Source organism: Leuresthes tenuis, unplaced genomic scaffold (assembly GCF_036924035.1).
Source record: "Leuresthes tenuis unplaced genomic scaffold, fLeuTen1.0.hap1 SCAF_18, whole genome shotgun sequence".
Classification (NCBI taxonomy): Eukaryota; Metazoa; Chordata; class Actinopteri; order Atheriniformes; family Atherinopsidae; genus Leuresthes; species Leuresthes tenuis.
In genome coordinates, this window is record NW_027325372.1 from 12,120,929 (window position 1) to 12,128,712 (window position 7,784).

The window sequence follows — 7,784 nt, forward strand, 5'->3', positions numbered from 1 at the left end:
TTCCAGTTTACATGCATGGGAGCGGAATCGAGTTATTGACTGAGGTATGTCCGATGCTGTATTTGCTGCGGACTGTGCCAGAAAAATGTTCAAGACATTCTGCAGGCTCCAACTTTCTCTGTGGGAGATCAACCTTCATGTAAGTACAGCTGAATTCATTGCAGAAATGTTGTCTTTACATTACGTACAGTACATGGGGATTTCGTCTAATGACACCACAGTTATAAATTCAGGATAATATCAAAGCAGAGCAACAGTCTGGAAATGTTTAAAGCTACTGCAAGCTGCCATGTAGTCCTAATGTAGCCCTATTGATTTTCAATTTGCAATATCGGATGCATGTAGACATCTGACAAAGGAAACCGAAAAACATGTAAATGAGCCATACTGAATGAGGCTGTTTCAATATGACGTATACATGCTGAAGGAAATCAAGCTAGAACTGCATTATCTGGGTGTGTTAGTCCGTTTTGAAGAAGCTTGGTTTTGTAAGACTTCCACCAGACTAACCTGTTTAAGGGGATTTTAAAAGTTTTTAAAAGTCCAGTTTTGGTCAGACTAATACAATATTTAGTTTTTTTCTGGTGCCATGGAAAATGTGTTAAGCAACCATTAGAATCCTACAAGCACGTTCCTTTCGCCTACATCCAGTAGTGTTTGCAAAGTGCAAGCGACAGGCTAAACCGGCTTACTGGACCAAAACTGGACTCCAGATTAGCTGTTACACAAGCTGTTTCTTTTTGTTGGTGAATACTAAGATATTTTCCACTGCCAGTAGTTGAACGTGTCTCAGTTCTTTACAGTGGCGATCAAAAATCCATCACAAAAACAGTTAAGCGGAGGGAAACCAAATCATCGCATTTTCTATTTCTTGTCTTGTAATTAGGACTTGAGTTGATACACAAAAAGTCATAAAATAGCACAAGTTTTACTGTTATTCAAAGAAGAATTCAATATGTGAAGAATACATGTGAAAAATACCAGCAATCAGTTTGAGACCATTCGTGATGTCTGGTTATTTCCAACAGATGTGTTATGACATGCTAAATAGTTAGAATCCAACGTTAACATGTAAGCAGTGAAATGTCTAACTTTACTTCTCTGTGGATATTTTAACTGTCACTCTGCTGTTACACAGAGGTGTTATACTCAAATACTTTGAAATAAGATAAAATGTGCAATAATCAATGTGCAATAACCACTATTACACTGTGCAATTCACTAGCCCATGTACAACTGCTGCTATTACTGATACTACCTGCTGTTGTGGGTTTCTTCTTTATCTTTATCTTTCTCCTGGGCTAAGGATCTTTCTTGCTGCTGTAACGACATGAATTTCCCCCCTTGTGGGACAATAAAGGGAAATCTAATCTATTCCAATCTAATCTATACATTGATGCACATGGGTAAACACAGTTCTGCTGGAGCTTGTGTGACATAATTTTCAGAATCAGAAGATGCAGCAGGCAGTTTGTTCCTTGTTCCCTTGTCCAAATAATCTAGGGTAACATGGCATATTTTGACAGATGCCAATATACTGGAAAGCGATCCTCAATGTGGACATCGTAAAAAGGAGGGACTACTTGTTTGTGTTGCCTGCAGATTGCAGCGTGTCTGTCTGCTACTGAATATGAACAGGTCCATAAACAACAACCACAGGAGCAGATGGAACCCACTGTAGTTTGAATGGGGCCTCTTGTACGGGCACATAAATTGTTTGCATTCTACATGAAAAACCTGTTTTCATTATAAAGTGCTCTCTTTTCTAATTGGAGAAAGTGCTGTACAAAACTAGCAGATCTTTTCCTTCCATGAGGTATGGCACCACAGAGCTCAGGGACCGAGCTCGGAGGCAGCCCCGTGAAACCTAAAGCTGCGCATGAGCCATTTATCATCGTGTGCCAGAAAATCAGTGACTCCTAAACACTTGTTCCCTTTTTTAAGTAGCAGTGCCTTAGCAGCTATCCTGACACACGGCTGTGACAAGTGGCTTCAATTATCTATCCAAGAGAGAAACAAAATCAGAAAAAAAATATCAATATCTTATTGAGCAAGCTCCAAAAAATTGTTTTGTGTAGAATTACGATGCCTCATTTCCTGATTCTACCTCACTATACAAGGCATAAAATATCCTAAAACCAGGAAGGAAAAGACAAATAGGCTACACATTCTCATCACAAATTCGTCCTTTTTTTCCATGGAGGAAAGAGCATTCTTTTACATATTTTTAATGCTTTTTCTGCTCCCTGCTGCAAGGCTTTTATTTTATGTAAAGTACTTTGAATTGTTTTGTACATAAAATGTGCAATACAAATTAATTTGACTTTGACTTGACATTTGCATGACTTTTGCATACTTGATCATTTTTGCATCTCAACACTTGTGAAAGTCCCTCATTAAAGTCTGTGTCCATTTTTGTGTTTTGCAGCTCATGCACAGTTGCTGCTCCTGTAACATAGTGGAGCAGGTGTCTGCACAGACCTTAGTTTACACCCTGATGACAAAATTTACATCACACAAACCCCAAGGAACCCATGTTAGAGGAGATGGATATGAGAAGGGAGAAAAGTGAGAACAGATTATCATTATTATGATGAAGTACAGTGGCAGGCTGTGTTTAGTGAGAGGAGAAGCTCAGGGTGGAAAATAATCACCAGAAGGATCAAATTATCATGCGGTTTTCTGTTGGTCAACAAAAAATGAGGACAGGAGAGAAATTTGTGACCTGAGGCAAAACAAAACAATTTGAGGAAACTCCAGGACAGAAGCTCATTGACAAGGGTTACTTTTTTTTTTTCTGAGAACATTCGATCAGACTGACAAATCCTGTCTGTCCTTGGCAGAAATACACTGCATGAAGCCCAATCAGTGCGCTGCCGTTACGATGGCTGAAGACCAGCAGAATAATGACAGAAACTTGGTGCTGTAGAATCAGCTCTTTGCCGGCTGCCGGGCTCCCGGCTGACAACTGTGACAGAGTGGCAAAAAGTCCAGATTCTCAAGTGTTATGAGGAACTGAGAATAACTAACTGATGTCTGTGATTCATGCCTTTTTATTTTATCTAAACTAACATAATAATTCCATAAAGAGAAGCATGAGACATTCATATCTTAGACTGATAGCTACTTCATATGGAGCAGGATGAGGAAATCCAGTGAGGGGGGATGAGTCAGAGTAAGCAGGACTTATCTTGTTCCAGCAACAGACATTTCATTAGCTGAAGCACTTTTCTCTCCACTGCATTGTTTTTTGGTTAAGATGGGAGAGTCCACTGTGTGCAATAACTGTACTACATAATGGCCCGTGAGGATGTTGGTCATCCACAGCGTCCAAACATTAACTACATCTGTTGCCAGCTGAGATAGAAGAAGACTGTTGAAGCAATAAATAAATCAAATCATGGAGTATTCTTGCAGAATATCCATACAGTGACACAAGGAGAGCTCTTGACAAGTCCCAATTTAGACAAACTACATTTTTAAGAACAATTCTATTTTTGTAAACTGAACCAAGCTTTGGCGAAGCACTTGGTGCAAGACTAAACTAAAATGATTACCTGACAACTAAAATATCCCTGAAAAATCTGACTTCAACTTTTGTATTGCTGTTAGTGAATTTCACAATCAGCTCTTTGATGAATAATCCAGCTGGCAGAGCACCCCTGTAGTCTGTCCAGGTGTTTGTGTGCAGCACCCAGAGACAGATAATTAGCTAATAGCAGCCTTGGTCACATGGTACGAAAGTCTCACCGACTACATGGCAGATTGCCACCCAACTAAGTCTTTCCAGTGACTTCACTGAAACGCATATTGTTCTTTCAACTGCGGGTTCACATGATATCTGATTAATGTAATTGGATATCTATGGTGGCATTGAAGTGTAAAACACAACAACAAGAGAGAAAATGCAGCAAAATTTCATTTCTACAGAAAAGGTAGGGACAGCAGATCTTGGTTGTGATTGGACAGAACCCGAGTCGGTTGGATGGGTTGATGTCATTTCCTGTATCTGGTTCGTACCAACACCATGAACTGTTTTCGTCACCACAAAATACTACGACACAACACCGAAAGCTTAATTCCAATTCAGTAATTAAGCGAAAAGGCAGAAAAGGCTAATTTTGCTGTCTTTACTATACTGGTGAAAAGTCGAATTTGAAATGTGAGTTTTGAACCGGACCTGGTTTTAAAGTGCTCTATTGCCAAAAAGAAAAAAAGCTCTTTTTTTGCATCTTCACTAACAGAATTATTGCTTCACAACTCAAACAAACAATCTATATAATCTGTGTGATAATCTAGTTTTTACCTTTTTAACTGTGTTTTAACTTGGAGTTTAGTTACCTGGTCCAAACCAAAGCAGAAATTAGTCATGGTACACCTTGCTGTTTACATTGGCTTTGCTGTTCTTCATCAGATGCCTGATAAAAGGCTTGTGGATAATATCACATTCTGACTGGACGGCCTCTCTGATGTATATTCTGTTAACTGAATTTACAAGCATCCAAAAAGAAAAAGCTGTTTGTCTGGATTGATGTACTTCTTGAATTCCATTAGGTTATATATAGTTTTGTTGGGTTTTTACTAGCAGAGATATCACAAATAACTTTTTGAAATACAAAAAGTAGAAATAGCTGAGGTACTCTGCATTGTGTCGTAGTGCGTAAGTGAATGGGGATGAAAACTGCTCAAGGGAATCTGCAAGTGTTTCTTGCTTAAGGGGACTGATGAGAGTGTAACGCACCAGAAACAGGAAACAAAGTCACTTGGGTTTTATCTCATCAAAAGTAAGAACTGTTGTCTCTATCATTTCTGTCAATTCAATCACTTATATTCTGAAATATTGTGTTTACCACTTTAAAGCCAGTGGATTTCCAAAATTTCTTTGCCAAAACTAACACTCTGACTCCTGGGAGGCGTTCATACACCCAACAACACTCTACTGTTTGTACCAATCAGCAAGAGAACTTCAACTGTGAAAGCTTTTGTCAAACACAGCTGAAGGTGAAGGCCTTCATAATAAACTGATCAATTTTTTTCTCTAACAAACACGAAGAACACACTTGAAAGACTACAGACAAACTTATTTATATCCCACATAGGTTGAACCTCTCGCTGTGTCATCAGAGGTCATGCAGCCTGAGATGCTAGAGTGCGTTCAGCAAGAACCAGAAGCATCTGGAAACTTGCCCTCTGTGTGCAGCTGTGGTGAACATCTGGCATGGTACCTCCTGCCTAGCTGTGCACAAACAGGCTGTGAGATGGACAAGTATCTTTAAGTATGTCACCTTCTCTACACCCACACTCGTAGGCACCACTTACCCAAAAACACAGGACTTCCAGGTGAAGAAATCTGAACAGATCAGTTACATCTGTGGGTGCAGACTGGATCCGGTAGGTTTCCAGGGCACTTGGGAAAGGGGCTGAGGTTCCAGGTTTAGTTGCTCCTTGGGGCACAGGTGGAATCAGTTTGTGCAGACCTGAGTTTCCAAATAAAAGGCCAGCGCTGTCCCTCTGTGATAGCTTGTGTTTTATTCATTAGGCCAATTCGTTGAGTGGGCAGATCCTCTTGTTTCTCACCTGCGCAGCAAAGTGTCCAAACGCGCGTTATTCGAGGCTTCAGAGGGAAACGGGAAACTGACCGTCACAGGGCTCCCTTCACCTTCAGCTCAGTCCATCACTGGAGCCACAGCTTGCCCGTCAGCGGCGGCTCGGTGGTGCGGCTCAGAAGCTCTCCTCTGCTTCTCCCTCTCTTCCTCCTTTACTCCCTTTCCTCCAACTCTATTGCAATCCTCGAAGTGTAACGCGATCCCAACGCAGCTTGATCGGTAATACAGAGAATCTCCTGTGGGGACGGTTTTTGTCATCTTAATTGTTTGTTCTGGGCGCATGTGACTTCAACAGCCCCAACCTTACGTTTCAATTTGGGAATAATTTGAACTCCTGTTTGGTCAAACGATCCAGCGAGCAGATTAGTTAATTATCTCTCACCTATGTTTGCATTTAAGATTAAAGATCCTGAATGTTAACAACTACAAGACGCTGCACGTTAATCATCCCGATTAAATACATAAAAAAAGCATTATTACTGAAACGATACCTGTGGGCTGTGCCAAGTCCGGGTAGCAAACAACCTTACTGCACACTGCGCGCCCAAAAAACCCAATTATAATCAAAATAAAGATCCTGGAATATCTACAAGCAAAATCTCAAATATTCATACAGCATGGGAACAAATTGAGATTCGTACACGTATTTTGTCGTGCTCCCTGCCTCTAGATCGGGTTATTTAATCTTGGAAAGCATCTGCAGTTCACCCAGCGTGGAATAACGACGTCCCCATGATCCAAAAATTCGTAACGAAGAGGTGAATCCTGTGCCAAATTGACGCGGCCGCCCTTGCGTTGTTGCAGTCTCTCACACCTAATTTTGATTTAATGGCTGTGCACGGGGGGGAAAAAAGGTGCTCTGTAAACGGAGAAGTCTCTCCCTGGATGGGTGGGGGGCGGAGATATAGCAAAAGATAGGAATGAACAGAAACCAGCGCCTCCAAAGGCAGTCGAATCCGCCCAGCACCGAACCATCCCATGAAGTTTGTAACACTCGAAAATGACGCGACACGACGCAGGCCGCCCACTGCGCCCCATAATTACAATGGAAATGAGGCAACAAAGTTCATTTAAGTTAGCTCGAGTGGGCAAATGGTTCACACAATTTAATCGTCAGGTAATTTAAGCCGCACCTCAGTTTACCTCTGAATGCTCGCTTTAATTTGGGAGTCAATCCAAACTGATGTTTAATTTTTTAACTTGGGCTTTTATCATACTAACATATCAGTGCCTCCGGTGGTTCAGAAGTAGACTGTCAACAAAATGGATGACCTGAAACATGTCATTCTGTGTCAACGAGCTCTTCTGATTTCTAATAACGTCCTGGTGCTCAGAATCCCCAGGATTCGTTTATTTCGTGTATTTTGTGGGTGTGGAAATATGAATTTTCAGAGGTTAAGTGCTTCGTGTTTCTTACAGGAGTATCTACTAGCACATATATATTACACAATCCATACGTTGACATCGATTAGAAATATTTTCTCCTGCAGGTTAACCTGCTTCAAATGGACCAAAGTCCATTTCAAATCAGCAACATGTTGAAGGATAAGTTCAGAATTTGAAAAGTCTCATAAAAAATGCTCACCTGCCTGTTTATGCATTAAACTTAATTTAAGGCATGTATTATATGTATTGTTTTCTTTTTAATCTATACTGATTTTTCTAGTATGCCTTGGCTTCAAACAACTCGGGCTGGAATAAAGGGTGGATGTCCCTGCACGGCAATAGCAGGTGTTCCAGTTATGGTGAATATTCCTCACCCATTCAGAGAGATTGTTCCAAAAACCTTACATGTGGATGTGCTTCGGGTCATGCCAACTGGAAACTGGATTTCCATTTTCTGAGTCTGAAAACAAACAAGAACAAAAAAAATCAGGGAAAACAGCATTTTGACCTCTTCCTTGTTTATGACATCTGCATTTTATGTCATTTCACAAAAATATGACTCATATAAGAAATGCACAATCTCGCTTTAGTTATCTACGTATCTATGTATGTTTTGGGGCCCTCAAGCTCTTTTGGTTACTACATGCCTGTTGATGAGCATTTGTTATCAAGAGAATAGCAAACTTCTTTTATTTGCAACTTTCTGCACTCAGAAAAAGAGTTTTTGAGTTCTGAATCGCTATAGCCAAAGTGCACTGGATGCACCAGTTGTGTTAGAGATCGTGTGAGTTT

The 7,784-nt window shown here is 40.6% G+C and overlaps 1 protein-coding gene across 4 annotated transcripts in view; it reads right to left on the reverse strand.

Annotated features, from left to right (window-relative positions):
* Positions 1 to 6,570, reverse strand: part of LOC140275161 (ras/Rap GTPase-activating protein SynGAP-like) — a 51,902-nt gene extending 45,332 nt beyond the window's left edge. For all 4 annotated transcript variants that reach the window (XM_072370570.1, XM_072370568.1, XM_072370569.1 and 1 more), the window contains exon 1: positions 5,320 to 6,570. The gene's annotated coding sequence lies outside the window, so the exon portion shown is untranslated. The remainder of the gene's footprint in view (positions 1 to 5,319) is intronic.
* Between the last annotated feature and the right edge of the window lie 1,214 nt (positions 6,571 to 7,784).